The sequence below is a fragment of the Aquarana catesbeiana genome, linkage group LG04, assembly GCF_042186555.1.
Source record: "Aquarana catesbeiana isolate 2022-GZ linkage group LG04, ASM4218655v1, whole genome shotgun sequence".
NCBI lineage: Eukaryota > Metazoa > Chordata > Amphibia > Anura > Ranidae > Aquarana > Aquarana catesbeiana.
Genome location: NC_133327.1, coordinates 610393712 through 610417632, shown reverse-complemented (window position 1 = coordinate 610417632; position 23921 = coordinate 610393712). Strand labels below are relative to the sequence as shown.

The window sequence follows — 23921 nt, the reverse complement described above, 5'->3', positions numbered from 1 at the left end:
TCGAAGAGGAAGAGGCGAAGCCGCCTCATATGTGCCCACTAGTACCACCTGCCAGTGCCACGAATCAGTGCCACCTATCAATGCCTACAAGTGCCACCTATCAATTCCCACCAGTGGTGCCAATCAGTGCCCTAGTGTCACCTACCAGTGCCCAACGGTGCCGCCCATCAGTGCCACCTTATCAGTGCCCATCAGTGTTGCCTTATCAGTGCCCATCAATGCAGCCTCATCAGCGTACATCAATGAAGGAGAAAAATGTATTAATAATATAAAATGGTTTTGTTTTGTTTTTTGTTTTTTTTAAATGTCAGTCTTTTTTAATAAAATAAACCCAGAGGTGATCAAATACCACCAAAAAGAAAGCTCTAATTTGTGGGGAAAAAAAAAATGATAAAAATGTAATTTGGGTACAGTGTTGTATAACCACGCAATTGTCATTCAAAGAGTGACAGCGCTAAAAGCTGAAAACTGGTCTGGGCAGGAAGGGGGTTTAGGTGCCCAGTAAGCAAGTGGTTAAAAGGCACATGGCAGGGGGTGTGTCCTATGCCTACATACTTTTGCTAGTTGTAAAAAGTGTAACCATCAAGAAATGTATAATTCCATGCATATATCTAGTCAAATATAAAGAAATTACTATATCTATATCTATCTACTGTATTTATATCGCTATCTATATCTATAGACACACACACAAAAATGAGTACACCACTCACATTTTTGTAAATATTTTATTATCTTTTTATGTTAAAACACTGAAGAAATGACACTTTGCTACAATGTAAAGTAGTGAGTGTACAGCTTGTATACAGTGTAAATGCACTGAAAAGCATCAATAATGCACTGGACCCCAGTATAGTGAAAAACAAAAACAAAAAAAATCCATCTTCAAAAAGTTCCATCTTCAACCGGGCTTCCTCCCGGGCAGCGGGCTGCGGCAGCTTGAATGGTCGAGCCACGGGTATGCTGTTCCTTCCGAGCGCATGTAACGATGACATCACCGGCTGCTGCATGTTAAAATAAATAATAAAAAAAATTATACACAAAGACAAGAATACCACATTTGTATTTAAATCGAAGTTCCACCGACATATTAAAAAAAAAAAAAAAAAAAAAAAAAAAAAAAAAAAAAAAAATTCTAAAACGCATCTGTTAAGATGATCTTAATGCAATGCTGCAATCACTATTCTTACTAATAGCGCCACTATATTTGTTATTTTTTAAAAACTAACCTTATATTTCCCTGTCATGCGCGGTTCCATGTTGCTTGTGGGCATACGAAGCCCACAAGCATAAACTTCCGGGTTTCGGTGCTGCTGAATAACCGGCATGCACCGTTTGTTCTAGCGCATGCGCAGCAAGCTCATTTAACAGCGCAGGAAACTTCTCAGGTTGCCATCACAACGGGCAGTGGAAGTGCCCACCCCGTTGTGATGGCAACCTTGATAAGCCTATCAAATACTGGGATTCTAGCCCTTGGCGCTGCCCAGTGACTCCTTGGAAATGATGACGCACATCTCCCTCCCAGGAGCACTAGTGAACACAGGCGCCGAGGGAAGCGACGTGAGACACTGTGGAGAGGAAGGGAGCAGATTACAAGAGACCCCATAGCAACAGCCCTGAACAAGAATGGGGGGGGGATTTTGAATGTTTTTTCCAGTTAATGTACAGTTAATTTTGTGGGTGGAACGCCACTTAAATAGTTAAACATTTAAATATCATAGATAGTCAATATATAATGGTGCATTTTAGGTACTCATGCAGCTGAAGGGTTAGTGTTTAAAAATGACATTTCAGCTTTTGGTAGATGCTAGTGGGTTCAATAACCAACTAGCTGTATTCTGTCCCTTGGGTGCAAAATCCCAATGCCCCCCCCCCCACACACACACTTACTATAGACATTATGAGGAGTCTTAATTCACAGTAATGCATCCCAAAGGAGACCTCAACTACAGCAGAAGAAAAGTCCATATCTCACCACAGGAGTCCATAAAATGAAGATGAGAAGAAGGTAGTGGTGGTCATATTATATACGTATATTTATATTCCATCAATGGGCGACCTCTTGAATCCACACAGCGAAATAAGGCATTGGGTCATCCTGTGCTCACAGTTCAGATACACATGTAGGATTTACTATGCATAGCCCCCTGCACCTAGTAGGAAATTCAGCTTGGATCACCTTTCAAAAACCTAAAGTACACCTATCGGAGCTTTGCAGTAACTGTAAATTATTTTTTCTTTATATCTACCTCTTTTTTTTTTGGACGCAGTATTTATGTGCTAGGTAAGTTAGCCTAGGCACAGGAATTGATGCAGCACAGAAGGAAGCATCTCCTAAGGCAGGCCAATCAATAGATTGACTTAGACACACTCAGTCTGCCCATGCATGGAGCGAATCTCGGCTGGACCCCTGCTGAACAAGCCGAGATTCAAACCATTTATGGTCGACCCACATCTTCCCTGCCAAGTGATTACTGTTCAGTGCAGAGTTTTGGTCAGTCACAAGGTGGCACCAGTGTGGCTATCTTGTGCGATATTGTGATAGATTTTTATGCTGGAAGGTCAGAGTGAGAGGGAACACAGAAGTAGTTTTGTATGACGGGTTGTATGCTGGATGGCCATGGAGAGGAAGCAGTAGTTTGCTGAGCTGTATGAAGCTATGTGAGTACATAGCAAAGAACATAAAAGCTTACTGGCAGCCAAAGGAATTTTTTTGAAGAACTGACAATTTTTGTTTTTATGAATTTTTAGAAAAATGCAGAAAAAAAAAAAAAAAAGGGTACAGGGCATTCGAGTTGCAGAAATACAAAAGTTCTGAAACACAGGTATCCGAGAAAAGATGTTACTGTGTTTCGTGTTGGAGCCGAGACCTTCCTGTCTCATACCTGGAACACAGTAGAGTATCTGATCGGTGCTCAGCTATTATGTAAATATCAAAAGATGGAGTTCAGCTTTAAGGATCAGTCTACCCCAAACTGATATTTTAGAGTTTAGTAGCCACAGTAGTTAGAGCACCGATATATTCTATATGGCCAAAGGTCTGCAGACACCTGGTCATCGCACCTATATGAACTTGTTGGTCATCCCATTCCAAAACCATGACCATGGCTTCCACCTACAGTCATCACAACCTACACTCTTCTGGAAAGATTGTCCAGTGGAGGAAGCCTGTGGAAATGTGTGCCCATTCAGTCAAAAACATTTGTGAGGACAGATAGTGATGTTGGATGAGAAGACCCAGCTTGCAATCTGCTTTCCAATTTTCAATTCCCAATGGTGTTCAGTGGGGTTGAGGTCAGGGCTCTGAATAGGACACTGAAGTTCATCCACACCAAACCACATCTTCACGGAGCTGGAATTGTACACAGGGGTACAGCCATGCTGCAAAAGACAACGGCCTTCCCCAAACTGTTACCACACGGTTGGAAGTGCACAGTTGTCTAAAATGTCTTTGTATTAACCTCTTTAGGACTGCCCATCTGTTTTGTAGTGGGGACAGGCGGCTCCTAAAGACATGATGTACCTGTACGTCTCTGGCCTCTCACGGGTACAGGGCACGCAAGGAGAAGGAACAAATATATATTTAGTAAAAAGCAGCACATAATACACACATTAAGACTTCTTAGGCACTCTAAACCCCTTGATTACTCTGAGATATTCACCCCCTTCCCAGCCAGTGTCATCAGTACAGTCACAGTGTATAGTATTATCACTGAATTGGTGCCACTGGTGATGTCAGTGTTAGATTGGCGGACGCACTATCACCGCCATTACCAGTATAAAAAAAAATAAATAAATATATATACATACACACAGTATCTCACAAAAGTGAGTGCACCCCTCACATTTTTGTAAATATTTTAATATATATTCATGTGACAACACTGAAGAAATGACACTTTGCTACAATGTAAAGTAGTGAGTGTACAGCTTGTATAACAGTGTAAATTTGCAGTCCCCTCAAAATAACTCAACACAGCCATTAATGTCTAAACTGCTGGCAACAAAAGTGAGTACACCCCTAATTGAAAATGTCCAAATTGGGCCCAATTAGCCATTTTCCCTCCCCGGTGTCATGTGACTCATTAGTGTTACAAGGTCTCAGGTGTGAATAGGGAGCAGGTGTGTTAAATTTGGTGTTATCGCTCTCACTCTCTCATACAGGTCACTGGAAGTTCAACATGACACTTCATGGCAAAGAACTCTCTGAGGATCTGAAAAAAAAAAAAAAAAAAGAATTGTTGCTCTACATAAAGATGGCCTAGGCTATAAAAAGACTGGCAAGACCCTGAAACTGAGCTGCAGTACAGTGGCCAAGACCATAAAATGGTTTTACAGGACAGGTTCCACTCAGAACAGGCCTCGCCATGGTCCACCAAAGAAGTTGAGTGCACATGCTCAGCATCATATCCAGAGATTGTCTTTTGGGAAATAGACGTATGAGTGCTACCAGTATTGCTGTAGAGGTTGAAGGGGTGGGGGGGTCAGCCTGTCAGTGCTCAGACCATACGCTGCACACTGCATCAAATTGGTCTGCATGGCTGTCTTCCCAGAAGGAAGCCTCTTGTAAGGATGATGCACAAGAAAGTCTGCAAACAGCTAGCTGAAGACAAGCAGACTAAGGACATGGATTACTGGAACCATGTCCTGTGGTCTGATGAGACCAAGATAAACTTATTTGGTTCAGATGGTGTCAAGGGTGTGTGGCAGCAAACAGGTGAGAAGTACAAAGACAAGTGTCTTGCCTACAAGTCAAGCATGGTGGTGGGAGTGTCATGGTCTGGGGCTGCATGAGTACTGCCGGCACAGGGGAGCTACAGTTCATTGAGGGAACCATGAATGCCAACATGTACTGTGACATACTGAAGCAGAGCATGATCCCCTCCCTTTGGAGACTGGGCCGCAGGGCAGTACTAACTTGATAAGGACCCCAAACACACTTCCAAGATGACCACTGCCTTGCTAAAGAAGCTGAAGGTAAAGGTGATGGACTGGCCAAGCATGTCTCCAGACCTAAACCCTATTGTGGATCTGTGGGGCATCCTCAAATAGAAAGTGGAGGAGGGCAAGGTCTCTAACATTCACCAGCTCCGTGTCATCATGTAGGAGTGGAAGAGGACTCCAGTGGCAACCTGTGAAGCTCTGGTGAACTCCATGCCCAAGAGGGTTAAGGCAGTGCTGGAAAAAATGGTGGCCACACAAAATAGACACTTTGGGCACAATTTGGACATATTCACTTAGGGGTGTACTCATTTTTGTTGCCAGCAGTTTTGACATTAATGGCTGTGTGTTGAGTTATTTTGAGGGGACAGCAAATTTACACTGTTATGCAAGCTGTATAGGCCTGAAACAACTAATCAATTAATCGGCAACTAATCGATTATGAAAATAGTTGTCAACTATTTTCATAATCGATTAATCGGCCAGCCAATTAGTTGGCCTGCATACAGAATGCATTGTTTACATATCAGGAAATACAGTGCAGCACACATACAGTTCAGTACACCGTCCATACATGTCAGTAAGTGCCTGAGAACTTGTGAATGTGTGAGGAGCAATGCCTCATTGGACATGTAGTCCTGGGCAGGAAGTGATTGATTCTAAAGGCAGAGTTTTTTTACCTTGCTATAGGGGCACTCTAGGCTATAATTTGGAGCTTGCTATTGGGGCATTCTGAAGGCAGGAGGAGCCAGAAGCATCGGTTGGGGACCCCAGAAGAGAAGGATCGGAGCTGCTCTGTGCAAAACCATTACACAGAGCAGGTAAGTATAACATGTTTGTTTTTAACTAAAAAAAAAAAAAAAAAAAAAAAAAAGACTCAAGGAAGATCAGCATCTGAACCCATAGAAGGTGGAGGCTGATAGACTGGAGGTAATAGAAGGCATTACAGTTACATTTAAAGTAAACTTTTACATGGAGGCAAGCCACATTACGTGGGAGGCAGGGCACATTATGTGCGCCATAGTGTGAAAGGGGTCTAAAGAAAAAAATGTGATCTCTGAGTCTGATGCTATTTACCAGATTCAACCTCCAATATTATATACAGTATATATCTCCTCTAATAGTATATACAGTATATCTCTTCTGTCCGTTATTCTCAGAGTGGATTCGAGATTTTGCTCCCTAACCATATAGTTGGTTATTTATATTTACCACTGCATAGAGATTTTTAAGAATAAATTACCTTTTTTTTTTAACTTTACATATTAAATTATACACCACACTTTAAGGTTATTATCCGATTAATCAAAACAATAAATCGGCCAACTAATCGATTATAAAAATAATCGTTAGTTACAGCCCTAAAGCTGTACAATCACTACTTTACATTGTAGCAAAGTTTCATTTCTTCAGTGTTGTCACATGAAAAGGTATAATAAAATATTTACAAAAATGATAGTTTTTCGACCTATCGACCGATTTGAATTCTATGTGAAGAAATAGCTGGTTGTTAAGCAGCGGGCCAGGAAGCTGGCCGCCCATGTCAATCGCCATGAGTCATCTGTCAGCGGGCTTCCCCATTGACAGATGAATATAAAGATAAAGAATGCCCGGCAATAGAAATTTTTTTTTTTTTTAAACAAAGGCATGGGGTCCCCCACAAAATCCATACCAGACCCTTATCTGAGCATGCAGGTCAGGAAAAAGGGGTTGGGGGGGGAAAGACGCACAAGCGCCCCCCCTCCTGAACCATACCAGGCCACATGCCCTCAACATGGGGGGGGGGGGGGGGGAGGGGGGGGTGCTTATCGGAATCTGGAAGCAGCCAGATCTCGACACGTCCCCCCATGTGAATGGGTATCAGGCATCGTACCCGCACCCATTCATTCACCAAAAAAAAAAGTGTCAAGGAAAGAAAGACAGGAAACAGTTTGACAATTCCTTTATTAAAAGAAAAAAAAAAGTGTCTCTCGATGTATCCATCGTCCATCACGACGCCCGCCAAACCGAAAAACAAAAACAAAAACAAAAAAAAAATTAAAAACACTTTGCCTCTTAACCGTTTGCCGACCGCCTCACGTAGATATACTGCGGCAGAAGGGCTCGTACAGGCAAAACCACGTACCAGTACGTTGCCCTTTAAGAGACGGCCAGCACGACTCGATCGCCGTGGGGATACCCGCGATTGCCTCACGGGGAGGAAGAACGGGGAGATGCTGATGTAAACAGCATCTCCCCGTTCTGCCTAGTGACAGGGTCACTCGATCTCTGCTCCCTGTCATCGGAGCAGAGATCAGTGATGTCACACACACAGCCAATCCCCCTGACAGTTATAAAACACTCCCTAGTACTGATTTAACCCCTCCCCGCCCCCTAGTGGTTAACCCCTTCACTGCCAGTGTCATTTACACAGGAATCAGTGCATTTTTATAGCATTGATTGCTGTATAAATGACAATGGTCCAAAAATGTGTCAAAAATGTCCGATGTGTCCGCCATAATGTCGCAGTCATGATAAAAATCGCTGATCGCCGCCATTTAAAAAAAAAAAATTATTAATAAAAATGCCATAAAACTATCCCCTATTTTGTAAATGCTATAACTTTTGCGCAAACCGATCAATAATCGCTTATTGCGATTTTTTTTTACCAAAAATATGTAGAAGAATACGTATCAGCCTAAACTGAGGAAAAAAATTGTTTTTTTTATATATTTTTGGGGGATATTTATACCAAAAAGTAAAAAATAAGGCGTTTATTTCAAAATTGACGCTCTATTTGTGTTTATAGCGCAAAAAATAAAAACTGCAGAGGTGATCAAATACCACCAAAACTATTTGTAGGAAAAAAAAGGACGTCAATTTTGTTTGGGAGCCACGTCGCACGACCGTGCAATTATCAGTTAAAGCGACGCAGTGCCGAATCGCAAAAAGGGGGTAAATTCTTCCGGGGCTGAAGTGGTTAAAGTGGTGTTCCGGCCGAAATTATACTTTTAAAATAAAAATACCCCTATAATACATAAGCTTAATGTATTCTAATAAAGTTAGTCTGTAAACTAAGGTCTGTTTTGTTAGTTTATAGCAGTAGTTTGTTATTTTATAAACTTAAGGCAGGCCGTGGCCATCTTAAGTGTGGGCATCTGAAGCCAGACTACTTCTTCCTGGATCTCATCCTTGCAGATCTCGCACATGCTCAGTGCAGCACAAGCAGTGTAATAGGTTTCAGGTCAGGTTTCCATAGCAACGGCAGTGTCAGAGGAAGTTGCCGCCCCTTCCCAGAAGGCATTGCAAACAGGAAATGATGCGATGGGCCACGGCCAGGGAGGGGAAAGTGAAAAATGAATGCAGCAGATATACAGTAGGTGCTGAGAAAAAAAAAAATGAAAAAATATCCAATTCGTTTACAGTGCAGAGTTTAGTGAGGGATGCTGAAGAGTTGTAAAAGTGGGTGGAACTCCACTTTAAGAGGCATCATGTGATGTCAGAAAGGGCGGTGCCACTGGGTGACCCCGCCCCTTGCCTATTTAAGAGCTCACAAAGCTGAAGAGAGGGCAGACAGCGGGTAGCCTCTTAGGAGGCAAAGCGCTTTTTGACATTTTTCGGGTCAGCGGGCATCATGATGGACGATGGAAGGGGGCTTCCAAATTCTGATAAGCCCCCCACCCGCAGACCCAGACAAACACAACTCCTTCAATATGGGGACAAGGTGCTTTGGAGTGGGGGAGGTGCAGAGCCCCCCCTGCCCCAAAGCACCCACCCATGTTGAGGGCACGTGGCCTGGTATTGTTCAGGAGGCCGCTGGAATTCCCCCCCCACTTTGCTGACCTGCCAGGCTGCATGCTCATATAAGGGTCTGATATGGATTTTGGGGGGGATCACACGCCGTTTTTTTTAAGAATAATTTTGGCTCTCTTTTTAAACATTTTTCTATTGCCGGGCAATTGCCGGCATTCTCTATATTCATCTGTCAGTGGGGAAGCCTGCCAACAGATGACGATTTAGGGTTGTTAAGGACGCGGGCAGTCGGCTTCCCGACCCACTGCTTAACAACCAGCTATTTCTTCACACAGAATTCGAATCGGTTGATCGTTTTTTTGACCGATCCAAAAAAATCTAATCATTCTGAAAAGTTGGAATACATTAGAAAATAATAAATAAAACAATTTTTAACGAAAAGAATTCTGAAACCAATGAAACGAATTCAGTAACAGAACAAATCTATCCGTAACTAAACAATTTTTTCTGTTCTGCACATGTCTAGCACTGACCTAGTGCATTATCCCAAAACCATGAATTTTATTACTCAAAAAGTGGTAAAAATTGTACTCACAAATAGTCAATTCAGAGTCAAATCAGGGTTCATCACATAATGCAGCATCAAGGCTTCTCACATGGTACAGCATCGTTCAGTCCATAATACATCAAATCACGTGTCTGGAGGTGAAGCTATAATATGCTAACGCGTTTCGAGGTCTGACCTTTTTCTCTGAGGAAGGAACTTTGAGAAACGATGCTGTACCATGTGAGGAGCCTTGATGCTGCATTATATGAGGAGCTCTGACTATTTGTGAGTATAATACTTACCACTTTTGACTAATAAAATTCATGGTTTTAGAATAATGCACTAGGTCGGTGCGCCCTTTCGGTCTCTTTCTTGTGGTTCCAGTTTATCACAATTCCCCAGTCCTAAGAGGGCAGCAAGACGTGGCTTATCCATCTAAAACCGAGATGAAGATGTAGCATATCCTGAGCGGACACACCCCCAAGCGCAGGAGAAGTTGTGTTTGTGACCATCTATTTTTCAGTATCTCGGGCATCATGTCTTAACCACTTGCCACCCAGGCCAATTCTGACACTTCTCTCCTACATGTAAAAATCATAATTTTTTTGCTAGAAAATTACTCAGAACCCCCAAACATTATACAGGTTTAATATATGTATTTTTAGCAGAGACCCTAGGGAATAAAATGGTGGTCGTTGTAACTTTATCTTGCACAGTATTGGAGCGGCAATTTTTCAAACGCATTTTTTTTTCTTTTAAAGTCTGGTAAGGGTCTGGTATGGATTCTGGGGGGACCCCACGCCGGTTTTTTAAAAATAATTTTTTTTTAAAAATGTTTTTCTATTGCCGGCATTCTTTACATTCATCTATCAGTGGGGAAGCCCGCTAGGGAATAAAATGGTGGTCATTGTATCTTTATCTCACACGGTATTCGCGCAGCAATTTTTCAAACGCTTTTTTTTTTTTTTTTTTTTACCACTGGGCACTTAAACCCCCTTCCTAACCAGATGAATTTTCAGCTTTCGGTGCTCTCACACAGTACCCATATGAAATGTTTGTCCTGTTTTTCACACAAATAGAGCTCTCTTTTGGTGGTATTTAATAATCACCACTGGGTTTTTTTATTTTTTGCGCTATAAATCAAAAAAAAAAAAAGTTGTTTCTGTTAAAATTTATTGGCAGCATGGCAGAGTACTGCAGAGTATTGGCACTGAGCAGCGCTGTGGACACTACAGATCCAGCCACAGCACTGCTACAAACGATCTCTCCCCCTCGCACTGTACAGATCGGTACAGAGAGGGGAGGAAGGAACCAGCGTCATGACTTGACGCCGGTTTGTTTACAAGTGATTGCTCCGTCATTTGATGGAGCAATCACCTGGTAAACGCCCGCTACCAGCGGCCATTTACCGTAATTCGTGATGCGCTGGGTCTTCCGGACCTGGTGGTCACAGATATTTCTGGGAGCGCGCCCCACGGGTTGCGCAAGAGTAACTCTGGGAGGAGGTCCATGGACGCCCTCCCAGAATAAGCCAACCGCGCTGTAGCCGGCTATGGCCCGGTCGGCAAGTGGTTAATAAAAGACAGTATTCAAAACAGCCCAACTTGGCTTTTTGAATGATTTAAGTGAAAAGGAAGGATTTGGGGTCTTCCAGACACCAGATCCCTCCATAAAGAGTACTGGTCACTGCCTATTACTGTCACAAGTGATGTTTACATTCCTTCTGACAGCAATAAAAGTGATCAGAATTTTGTTTTTATTTTTTTGAAAAAGGGGAGGAGAGTCTAAAAACAAAAAAATAAGATAATATTTAAAGCGTCCCATCCCTTCATGCTCGCACGCAGAAGCGAATGCATACGCAAGTCACGACTGCAAATATAAACAAACAGTGTTCAAACCACACGTGAGGTATCGCCGTGATCAGAGCGAGAGCAATAATTTTAGCACAAGACCTCCTCTGTAACTCTTAGGCTGCATTCACACCTGAGCGTAGCGTTTTTGAGCGTTTCTTCCGGCGTTTTGTCACGTGTTTTTTTGGGCATGTTTGCGCGTTTCCATGCAGTGTTGTCTGAAGTTTTTGAGCTTTGGCATTTTTTTTTTTTAGCCAATAGGAAAAATGATCATCTGTTTCATCATATGTTGCTATGTTGTTAGATTTTGTCATCTGCTTCCTGCTCCAAAAACGCCCAAATCTGCCCAATTCGCGCGACAAAAAAGGGTCCAGAACTTGTTTGAGCTTCAGGCGACATGGAGTGGAGATGTGAACCATCTCCATAGAGAATTGTGGATTTTTTTTCCCCTCAATCGTTTTGTAGCTTCAGTTTTCAAGCTACAAAACGCTCAGGTGTGAATGGGCTCTAAACTGGTAACCTGCAGAAATTATTAAAGCGTCGCCTATGGAGATTTTTAAGTACCGTAGTTTGTCCCCATTCCATGAGCGTGCATAATCTTAAAGGGGTTGTAAAGGTAAAAATGTTTTCACCTTAATGCATTCTATGCATTAAGGTGAAAAAACTTTTGACAATACCGCCGCCCCCAGCCCCCCCGTTTTACTTACCTGACACCTCGAATCTCCGCTGCTCATTCTCGTCATCTCCATTGCAGCTCAGCCTGGTCGCTGATTGGCTGCAGTGGATGGATTGAAAGCAGCGCAGCCATTGGCTCGCGCTGCTGTCAATCACATCCGATGACGCGGCGCGCCGGGGGGCGGGGCCGAGTGATACAGCGAGCGGCTATAGCTGCCGGCTGTATCACGGGAGCGCGCCCGCAAGCACTCACCACCATGCGAGGGAGCTCGCATTAAGGTGGTGAATGCTTGCGGGGAGGAGCTGAAACAGCCGCCGAGGGACCCCAGAAGACCAGGTTCGGGGCCACTCTGTGCAGAACGAGCTGCACAGTGAAGGTAAGTATAACATGTTTGTTATTTAAAAAAAAAAAAAAAAAAAATTTACCTTTACAACCCCTTTAAAGCATGACATGTTAGATATCTATTTACTCGGCATAACATCATCTTTCACATTATATATAAAAAAAAAAAAAATAGGATTTTTTAAAACAGCTTACCTGTAAAATCCTTTTCTTTCGAAGGACATCACGGGACACAGAGCCACAGTAATTACTGATGGGTTATATAGGTATCACTGGTGATTGGACACTGGCACACCCTATCAGGAAGTTCAACCCCCTATATAATCCCTCCCCCTTGCAGGGATACCTCAGTTTTGTAGCCAAGCAATATAGTGTATTAGAAGAGGGGCGGGACCTCTGTGTCCCGTGATGTCCTTCGAAAGAAAAGGATTTTACAGGTAAGCTGTTTTAAAAAATCCTATTTTCTTTCTCGAACATCACGGACACAGAGCCACAGTAATTACTGATGGGATGTCCCAGAGCAATGCTACCTGAGGGGGGGGAACCACGACCAAGTAGGGTGCAATCAGACCTGAGGACCCTGTACCGCTGCCTGCAGCACACTACGCCCAAAGGCGATATCCTCATGCCTTCTCACATCCACCTGATAGAATCTGGTGAATGTATGAACTGAAGACCAGGTTGCGGCCTTGCAGATTTGAGCCATAGAGGCCCGGTGATGCACTGCCCAAGAAGCACCAATAGCCCTTGTGGAATGTGCCCTGATCTGAAACGGAGGAATCTTCTGTTTCAAACCGTAAGCTTGAATGATCAACTGTCGAATCCATTTAGAAATGGTAGCTTTTGACGCTGCCTGTCCTCTATTGGGACCCTCTGGCAGCACAAACAAAACAAAAAATGGGGGGTAAAAGGTCCTTGAATCCACACTCACCAAAGTAGCAAACAGCAAATAGAGTACCAGCCGATTCGTCAATATGTGACGGGATACCTGCCCTAAAAGCAATGGCACTATATCAACAACAGAAAGAGAAGACAAGGGAGTCCCCAGAAAGCAAAAAAGGGGAATGGTCAACTACGGCTACGGTAGTTGACCATTCCCCTTTTTTGCTTTCTGGGGACTCCCTTGTCTCCTCTTTCTGTTGTTGATATAGCACAAACAAAACATCCGTCTTGCGGATCTGAGCAGTTGCCCCTAGATAGGCCTTAACTGCTCTTACTACATCCAACGAATGTAGAGATCTCTCTTCCGGAGCACAGGGATCTGGAAAAAAGGAAGGTAGAACAATGTCTTGGTTTAAATGAAAATCAGAAACCACCTTCGGTAAAAAACTAGGATGAGGGCGTAGTACCACTCTATCCTTGTGTATAATCAAATAAGGCTCCTTACAGGAAAGAGCTGCTAATTCTGATACTCTTCTAGCAGAAGAGATGGCCACCAGAAAAATTAATTTCCTTGTCAACAAGACCAAAGGAATCTGACTTATTGGTTCAAAAGGCTGTTTCTGTAACACAGCCAGGACCAAATTCAAGTCCCAGGGGTTTAGGGGCGCTTTAACCGGAGGATTAAGACGCATCACCCCCTGCATAAAGTTTCGGACCAATGAACGCGAAGCAAGTGGCCGCTGAAATAATACTGATAAAGCAGAGACCTGGCCCTTGATGGTACTCAAGGCCAGCTTCATCTCTAATCCCATCTGTAGAAAATCAAGGATTCTACCTAGGACATATTTCCTGGGATGCCAACCTCTGGATTCACACCAGGTTATATAAGCCTTCCAGACTCTATGATAAATCATCCTGGAAGCTGGCTTCCTTGCATTAATCAAGGTAGATATGACAGGACCTGAGAGCCCACGACTCTTCAGAACGTGGGTCTCAATAGCCAAACCGTCAAATTTAGCGTTTGTAAGGCAGGATGGAACACTGGACCCTGAGATAACAGGTCTGGGCGTACCGGTAGGGTCCACGGGGAACCCACCGTCATCCTTACTATTTCTGCATACCAAGTCCTTCTGGGTCAAGCGGGGGCCACCAGAAGTACCGACTTCCTTTCCTGCCTGATCCTGCGAAGGAGTCGTGGTAGTAGCAGAATAGGCGGGAATGCGTAAATCAGTGAGAACCAATGCCACGGAATCACCAACGCATCCGTCCCGCATGCAAGAGGATCTTTTGTCCTTGCCACAAATCTGTCTATCTTTTTGTTGAATCGGGATGCAAAGAGATCTACATCTGGAACCCCCCATCTTTGGCATATGGCCCAAAAGACGTCGGGATGCAGAGACCATTCCCCTGGAAGTAACTGCTGGCAACTTAGATAGTCCGCCTGCCAATTCTCTATTCCCGGGATGAAAACTGCCGATATGCATGGCACATGCATCTCTGCCCAGACTAAGATCTGGTTCACCTCTTTTTGAGCAGCTCGGCTACGGGTGCCTCCTTGATGATTGACATAAGCCACTGCTGTGGCATTGTCGGACTGGATCCTGACCGGACAACCCTGTAGCCTGATAGTCCAGGCTTTTAGAGCTATATGTATCGCCCGGATCTCCAGAATGTTGATGGGTAAGGTCCTCTCTGTCTTGGACCATACCCCTTGGACTGCAGCCTGTTCCAGAACTGCTCCCCAACCTGACAGACTGGCATCTGTTGTTACCACCATCCAGGTAACCGGTAGAAAGGATTTCCCCTTCTGCAGGTTTTCGGGTATGAGCCACCAATTGAGGCTCTGACGCACCGCATGCGACAGGTGCATCGGAAAGTCTAATGCCTGAACCTTCTTGTTCCAGGTCGACAGAATACTGTGTTGCAGCATTCTTGAGTGAAACTGAGCATAGGGAACTGCTTCGAATGAAGACACCATCTTCCCTAGTAGCCTCATACAAAGGCGGACTGAGGGACCCTTCTTGGTCCTTACTGTCAGAATCAGCTCTCTCAAAGCAGTGATCTTTGCCTGGGGTAGAAATATTTTCTCCTGGCTTGTATCTATAATCAGACCTAAATACTCCAGTCTTCTTACTGGTTTTAGGAAAGACTTTTCTAAGTTGAGGATCCAACCCAGGTGTTCTAGATACCTGACCGTGGTCCTCAAGTTTCCATTCAAAGAGGCTACCGACCGGTCTATCAAGAGCAGGTCGTCTAGGTATGCTATGACAGCTATACCCTGAGCCCTTAATCTGGCCAGAGGAGGAGCCAAGATCTTTGTGAACACTCGAGGTGCAGTGGCTATCCCAAAAGGCAGAGCCACAAACTGGAAATGGCGCCCTCCTACCTCGAAGCGCAGAAACTTCTGATGAGCAGGAAAAATGGGCACATGCAGATATGCATCTCTGATGTCTATTGATGCCAGAAATTCTCCTCCCTGCAGGGTGGGAACTACTGTTCGAATTGATTCCATGCGGAAGGATTGAATCCTTAGGAATCGGTTCAGATCCCTTAAGTCCAAAATGGGCCTGACATCCCCATTTGGCTTTTGGACCGTAAAAAGGTTGGAATAGAAGCCCAATCCCTGGTCCTTTGCGGGAACTATCATAATGACCTCCTGCGACAAAAGTCGCTCTAACGCTAGAAGGAGCGACTGCTTCTTCTCTGGATCTCTGGGAACATTTGATCTGAGGAACCGAGGAGAAGGGAATTCCTGAAACTCCAGCTTGTACCCTAAGGTTACCGTGGAGACTACCCATCTGTCCTGGAAGTCCTCGTGCCAGAGCTCTGAGAACTGTTGCAGTCTTCCCCCCACTCGAGTGAGCGGGGGCGCCCCCTCATGCAGAGGTCTTAGTGTTTTGCCTAGTAGGCTTCTTTCCCCAGGACTTCTTTTGTCCCTGGGGTTGACTCTTGTCTCTGGACCCCGATGGAGGCGGCCGTCGAGACTGCCTGGAGGCTGAAGCCCCCGGCGCTGGGGAAAGAGTCCGTTTGAAAGAGGGACGCTTACTCTTCTTCTTGACAGGTAAGAGAGTGCTTTTCCCACAAGAGATTCTCTTGATATAGTTATCCAAGTCCTCTACAAACAACCTTGCACCATGAAATGGAAACCCAGCCAGTAGCTTATTACATGGTGCTTCGGCTGACCAATTTTTCAACCATAGGATTCTACGTATATGCACCAACCCCAGTGAAAGACGGGAGGTTTGCACGATAGAATCTCTAATGGCGTCAACCACAAAGCATAAGGCCGCTGGAAGGTTAGCAAACCCCTGGGCCTGCTGTTCAGGTAATACTTTGATGACCTGCTTAACATGGTCTCTTAAGTATTGACAGACTCCAATCGCTGCTACTGCAGGTTGGGCCACTGATCCTGCTAAGGAGAAAACATCCTTCAATAGGGATTCCATCCTTTTATCTACAGGATCCCTGAGCATCTGAGCATTGTCTACAGGACAAGTCAGGCTATTATTTACGGAGGAAATGGCGGCATCAATAGCCGGTATTCCCCACATTTTAATAAACTTTTCTTCCATCGGATAAAGTGTTGAAAACTTTCTCGGCGGAAAAAACGTTTGTCTGGGTGATCCCACTCAGAATAAATAAGCTTTTCAAGTAAAGTATGAACAGGAAAAGCATGTCCTGCTTGGAAAGGTTTCAGTGACCCCAAAGCAGAAGAGGATTCTTTAGCAGTTTTAGGTATGGGCAACTTAAATGTGGAGCGGACCAATCCAGTGAGGATCTGCACTAAGACTTTCTCCTCTTGGGAAGTCGCAGAGGGTCCCTCTCCACCTGAATCCTCCGAAGAGGAATCATCCATCCCATCCCGATCCTCTGAAAGGGATTCATCTCCTTTATCCCAGAGCTCCTCTGTCTGAGGGTCTTGGGGAACAGAGGAAAGCCTAGTGCGTTTTCTTCCACTGAGTGAAGACGTAATCACGGCCATTAATCTTTCCTCTAGACCATTAATGGTTGAGGAAAAAACCTCTTGTGTAATATATACAGGGGCTGAAGTGCCAGAAGCAGGTGTAGCCCCTGACCCCGATGGCTCTCCCTGGCTAGCCGTCCCTGGCCCATCTTTAGGGGGGGAGGATGCTGCCGACAGGGGGCCCTCAGAACCTGAACGAGATCCCCTAGTGTCTCTGGTTCCTGGGGTGCTTGAACCTCTTCTACCCATAGTGCAAAGCAACAAGGTGTGAGGTATACAAATGAACACTGCCCGCTGAGCGATGTAGTCTGGCTAAAAGTCTTGCTACCCAATGCTCAGTCTGGTGTTACTTCAGTAAATGCTGCCTAGGAGAATGCCTGTGTCCCACCTTACATGCGACCGTCAGCTCTGTGTCTCTCAGAAGGCTGAGTGCACCTGTACAGAGTGCCTTTAATAGCCTGCAGCTGGCCTGAGTGGGAGTCTAAACACTCTGTGCTGACATCCCGCCCCCTCCTCTACCGCCCCCCCCCCCCTCGAGTTTTGAAAAAAACGAGCGCTTCCCGCACTGCCGACTCTCCTGTCATGCTTCTGGAGAAAAGGCTGGGGATGGGGGGGGGGGGAAGGAGGGAGACTGGTAACAAGATCTGCCTGAACGGCTATCTTCAGAGATGGTGGCCATTAGGCCGCAGAGCCCGGGTGGTATAACCACTTTCTAGACCCCTGTGGCCCCTCTCTAGCCTGGGGGGAACATTCAAACATGAGAAATCCCCCTTTCCACCTTACCTGCTTGCAGCCTGCTTTGAGATGCTGGGACATAATCAGCACTGAACACCTGAGACAGTCAGTATGTGTAGGTTTGTGCTCTAGGCAGCCCCCGGTGGTCACAATAGGCATAGCATGCATTTACCTTAAAGGAGAAAAGCCACTAGAACTCAAAAATTCTGTGGAATCTCCTCTTACCTTATCCAGCCGCAGGGTGCTGTTTACACAGACCCAATCTTCACCTCTCACGGTGGGCTCCGTTTGAAAAAACCGTCAGAGACTGGGGCCCCCATCAGTAGGGGGATCCAACAGTTCTGGGACCGTAAAGCACCTCGCCAGAAATTAGGAAGTTTAAAGCCATTTTCTGATCTGCGGGGTCCAGCTCTCTAAAAAGAGAAGCATTACGGGTAAAACCTCGTTTCTTCGGACACGAGGCCCGGGTACCATTCAATTCGGCCATGAAAAGACACTTTGAATGGATCCGGTTCGCCTGGCTTGCCCCAGTATAGGATCTTAGGATATTCCCTTTGGAGCTCAGCACAGGACATCTTTACACGTCCATCACCTAAGACACTGGCGTAAAAACTGAGGTATCCCTGCAAGGGGGAGGGATTATATAGGGGGTTGAACTTCCTGATAGGGTGTGCCAGTGTCCAATCACCAGTGATACCTATATAACCCATCAGTAATTACTGTGGCTCTGTGTCCCGTGATGTTCGAGAAAGAAATTAGGCTACCTTTTTATTTTTTTTTATTTGTGAAAGTGTATCTTTGAAGCTCTTTGTTCAGACACTTCCTGTTACGGAATGACAACTATCTCCAAATTGTATCTCTACGTTGTTCCCGTGGCTGAGACTGCAAACAGCCATGCTGATACATAGCATGGTCCACCAATATCCACCAAGCAATGGGGGGAGTGCATGTAGACAGGAAGTGGCTGAAAGTGTCTGGAAGAGATAAGCAGCACTAAGGTGCAAAATAAAGGATGAGTAGAAAAAAAACAAAAACAAAAACAAAACAAAACAAAACAAAACAAAAAAAAACACACAAAAAATAATAGTTGTTTATGATACACAGCGATTTAGTAAACTAAATGTCATCCAGTTAGGGTTTATACCTACATTAAATTATTTTACTCACCCATTGTAAAGCAAAGTTCAGATCTGTAATTAAAAGGAGAAGTACAGTCGAAGCTCGTTTGGTTGTACCTCCCCTGTGAATCACAGGAGCGCAGTTTATTCTACGCTCCTGTGACCCATCTTAAGAGCCGGTCCAGGCTGTAGAAAGATTGCGACAATATGGTCGGGATCCATCCACAGCCCTGGGCTGGCACCTGGCTCAGCCTCTCATCGAGCCGCTGAGAGCCTGAGCCTGCCACTACCACCCCCCTCCACAGCCCAGCGCTCCAGTGAGCGAAGAGGGGGCAGAGCAGACAGCGGTAACTGACCGTTACAAGCTCTCTGCTCATGAAGCTTAAAGAACCATACGATCGGCAGTGTTTGATCGCTTAGTTCTCAGTCTTCAAGCCGGCAGGGGACTGATGCTGCATCCACCTAGATAAGTAGGTTAATAAAAAAAATAAATAAAAAAATAAATCCTATACTTCTCTTTTAGACTAGAATTCTGAAATTCACTCCCCCTTTTTTACAGTATAATGCCTTAAAGTGGTTGTAAACCCTTACAGACCACTTTTAACTACAGGTAAGCCTAGATTAAGGCTTACCTGTAGGTGCAAGAAATATCTCCTTAACCTACACGGTTTAGGAGATATTTCCAAAAGACAGGCACCGATGTCTACGGCGCATGCGCCGTAGACAACGGTGTGCAGGCGCACTGAGCGTGCCGTTTCTAACGGCAATCACGCCATTAGTGGCAGCACCAGCGCGGATGTGACGTCATCGCAGCTCCGGCCAATCACAGCGCCGGAGCCACGATACCCGAAAAGAAGATGGACGCTCTGTAGCAGATGGGACAGCGGTGACATCACAGGCTCCTGTGTCAGGTAAGTGACACATAAGGGGCTACTATGCCCATAGTAGCCCATTATGCTTTACCTTTGCAGGGAAACAAAGAGGAAGTAAACCGATAAGGGTTTACTTCCTCTTTAAAAATGTGTCAGAATTCCTATTCTACATTGTCATTAGTTTAATATATAAATGATTGGTCTAACCTTTCATCCACGTTAGCTGAGAACCAGAAATTCTCCTGGTAAGCCACGTGTCCAGAGGCTGCGCAGAGCAAAACAAGTACGCCATCACCATCCTTAAAATCGTGTCTGTGGAAAGAAGTGACATGACAATATCATTTAGAGTGAACCTCACATCCAATATATCTTTTCATAATAAACACATGTATGCTCAGTAATTTTGTTAACGCCACTAAGGACTGCACAGGCACCAGGTTTTACATGATTGTGTCATCTCTGGGCCAGTACTTCAATCTGGGAAGAAGATGAAGACCTGGGCTTATGCCTGAGCAAAGATGCCATCCTTCTGAAACGCAATGCCCGGAGGAGTGCTATGATCTGGAATATCTGGAAGTGTTACTCGGCAGAGATGACACAATCATGTAAAACCTGGTGCCTGTGCAGTCCTTAGTGGTGTTAACAAAATGTCCAACACAAATCAGCCTGTGACTTGATTAGATACATTGGAGGTCAAATAGACCAATCCATAGCAATTATATACACCCTCTAGTTCCTATAGTTTCAAACATAATGATATAATTTTCACATTCCACACCTATGCTCTGGCACCAATACACTTGCCATAGCCATGCAGCGCATGGCATTATCTTCTCAATTAACCCATCCAAAAAGTATTGTTACATCCAATACCAGGGGGTCACCAAACTTAATAAGCAAAGGGTCAGTTCACTTCGGACTTTAGGGAGGGTTGCTGTGGCCAGAGGGATTAGAAAATGTCCCAGCAAGTGGACAATACCTCAGGCTTGGTGATCAGTGGGAGGACAAAGATTACATATTGCCTGTGGACAGAAGGGGAGGAATTGTGTCCCATTGTTGTCAGTGGGAGGAATTGTGGCCCATTGTTGGTGTCAGTGGGAGGAATTGTGGCCCATTGTTGGTGTCAGTGGGAGGAATTGTGGCCCATTGTTGGTGTCAGTGGGAGGAATTGTGGCCCATTGTTGGTGTCAGTGGGAGGAATTGTGCCTCAAGGGCGAAATAAAGGCAAGCAAAGCAGCTTCAGGCTCACGGGACCCAGTTTAGAGACCACTGTCATTGTATTTCCTAATGATGTATGTTAATTAAAAAGAAAAAAGTAATACAAAAAAAAAAAAAATCTGTTTTGGGTGGACTGACTAGATTGGCTTATAGGAAAGCTCAGGGTGGCTTTAGTTACCCTGAAGAAGTGTCACTAAGGCCCCTTTCACACTTATACGACTTCAAAGTCGCGCAATTTTACGGCTGCTATTTTGCCGCGATTTGGGAGTAGTACTACTTTGCCACAACTTTGGCATTAACAAATGAAAACATACATGGTGTGAGGCTTGTGCCAAGTCGTACTGAAATCGTGTCTATATTATTCAGGTACGATTTGCATGCTACTTGAGGGTTTAACATTGAGGTCTATGGAGTACAACTCGCATCGAAGTTGGACCAAAGTAATGCAGGGACTACTTTGAAGTTGGCACGACTTAAAGTCGTGCCAATATGAATGGTAGTCATTGAAAATAATGGAGAACGACTTGTCATACGATTTTGCAGTACAAAATTGTGGGACAAGTCGTATAAGTGTGAAAGGGGCCTAAGCCCGGGTTCACACTATACCGGGCTGTGGATCGCACAGGAGCGCTGTGTGTCCCTGTTCCCCATTTCAGGGCCAAATCAGGGCCGATTCTATGCCTGAATATGGCCCTGAAACGGAGCCAAAGACGCACAGCGTTTTTGTGCAGTGCGCTCTGCAGCCGCCCCAGAGATATGTGAACCGGCTCCATAGGGAGCCAGTCACATTCTCCAACTATGCGAATTAGATGCGGGGAAATGCACATCTAATTCGCATAGGTGTGAACAGGCCACAGATGGTTATGGTGACACCATGAAGTTTTTTATAATGCCTAATGCTTTCGATACCCAAAATTCACATTTCTTGGATAAGAGAAGATCTTTTTCTGGGACCCAATCCTAATCACTGCACCTGTCTTTGTATCTAGGACCTTTATAACTATAGGAAACTCCATGAAGATGGCAGGGGGTACATTTTACACCAGAGGAACTTTATGTGTATAAAGGAAACATTTACAGAAAAGCAGAGCCCTCTTAATATGCTTTAGCTTTTAATGAAAGGAATGAAATTACCTGGACATTCTAAAGTGCCAATTTCTCCTGTCAGCTTCCACCATGAACACTAAACTGGGGGAGTTTACCAGTCACAGAAGTAAAAATGACAATAACCGCCTTCACAGTGGTGTCAATTGTTGGGGTCAGGTGATAACAGAAATAAAGTTTGAATATAGCTGAAGTGCATCTCTAGGTGATTTTTTTGTTTTGAATAGATTGGGAAGGGTCCGACCCTGTCAAGTCGGTATTACTGTCTGCCTGCCCATTGGAACTGAAAAAGAAAGGGATAGGAAATCCAACAGGAGATTGTGATCTGCTCTCAATGAAGCCAGTTCACATATCTCTGGAGCGTCCGCGACATGAATTGCACAGGGATCCTGTGCGTCTGACTCATTTTCAGGTCCGAATTCAGGCAAAATATCAGGCCTGATTCGTTCCTGAACTAGGGGTCGACCAATATCATTTTTCCAGGGCCGATACTGACTTTTCGGCTGCCAGGTGCCAATATTCTGTAGATTTAAAAGTTTATTTTTACACTGTCCTTTTACATTTTTTTCAATCACTTTTATTGCTGTCACAAGGAATGTAAACATCTTGTGAGTGTAATAGATAGTGACAGGTACTCTTATGGAGGGATCTGGGGGTCTATAAGATCCCAAACCCCTCCACTTAAGACCCCTTTCACACTGGAGCATTTTGCAGGCGCTATAGCATTAAAAATAGCGCCTGCAAACCGACCTAAAACAGCTGCTCCATTCACTCCAGTGTGAAAGCCCGAGGGAGCGGTGTGCTGGCAGGGTGTCAGAAAAAGTCCTGCCAGCAGCTTCTTTGGAGCGGTGAATTCGCCGCTCCTCCCCATGAAATTAAATGGGGAAGCGCTGCGATACCGCCGGCAAAACGCCGCTCCGGCAGCGTTTTGCGGGCGGATTTAACCCCTTTTCGGCCGCTAGCGTGGAGTTAAAAACGCCCTGCTAGCGGCCGAATAGCGCCGCTAAAGCGATGGTAAAGCGGTGCTAAAAATAGCGCCGCATTACCACTGACGGCACAGTGTGAAAGGGGTCTAAACGTATTCAAAACGCCAAGATGGGCGCTTTTGATCACTATTTTTTTTTTTTTACACTCGCACCTGGCGCCTAGGATGTTGCTGACCATGTCCATCCCTCTAGGACTACAGTGTACCCATCTTCTGATGGCTCCTTCCAGCAGGATAATGCACCATGTCACAAAGCTCAAATTATCTCACCACTGGTTTCTTGAACATGACACTGAAGTCACTTTACTCCAATGGCCTCCACAGTCACCAGATCTCAATCCAATAGAGCACCTTTGGGATGTAATGGAGATTCGCATCATGGATGTGCAGCCAACAAATTTGCAGCAACCGCGTGATGCTATCATGTCAATATGGACCAAAATCTCTGCGGAATGTTTCAAACATCTTGTTGAATCCATGGCAGGAAGAATTAAAGCGGAGTTCCACCCATTTAAAAGTCAGCAGCTACAAAAAGTGTATCGAACACCCACCTGTCCCACGGTCCAGCGACGGGGGCGAATGAAGCCCCGCTCCTCTCCACCTCCGCGCTGCGGTGCCGGCAGTGTAACTGTGGGCGCCCGACTGTGGCTTCACTGCCGGGCATGCACCGCGCATGCATGGGGGCGCTGTGCGATTGGCCGGGCAATCTTCTGGGACTTGCGACGTGTCCCAGAATATTGCAGGGGGGGTGAACTTCCATCCAGCGCCGCGGAGCCCCAGGAGGAAGTGGGAGCTGGATGCCTCTAAAAAAAAAAAAAAAAAAAAAAAAAAGGAGGAGGGTATCCACTCCCCCCCTAAATGTGACATGTCAGGGGGTCACCATCACTTAAAGCAGAAGTTCCAATTTTGGGTGGAACTCCGCTTTAAGGCAGTTCTGAAGGCTAAAGGGGCTCTA

At 45.0% G+C, this 23921-nt stretch overlaps 1 long non-coding RNA gene across 1 annotated transcript in view; it reads right to left on the bottom strand.

Moving 5' to 3' along the window:
• Positions 1 to 709: 709 nt before the first annotated feature.
• The window catches only part of LOC141141597 (uncharacterized), a 25544-nt gene continuing 2332 nt past the window's right edge, over positions 710 to 23921 (bottom strand). Inside the window, exons 2-3 of the long non-coding RNA XR_012244151.1 lie at positions 19867 to 19971; positions 710 to 1004 (exon numbers count right to left, since the gene is read on the bottom strand). This is a non-coding gene — a long non-coding RNA (uncharacterized lncRNA). The remainder of the gene's footprint in view (positions 1005 to 19866; positions 19972 to 23921) is intronic.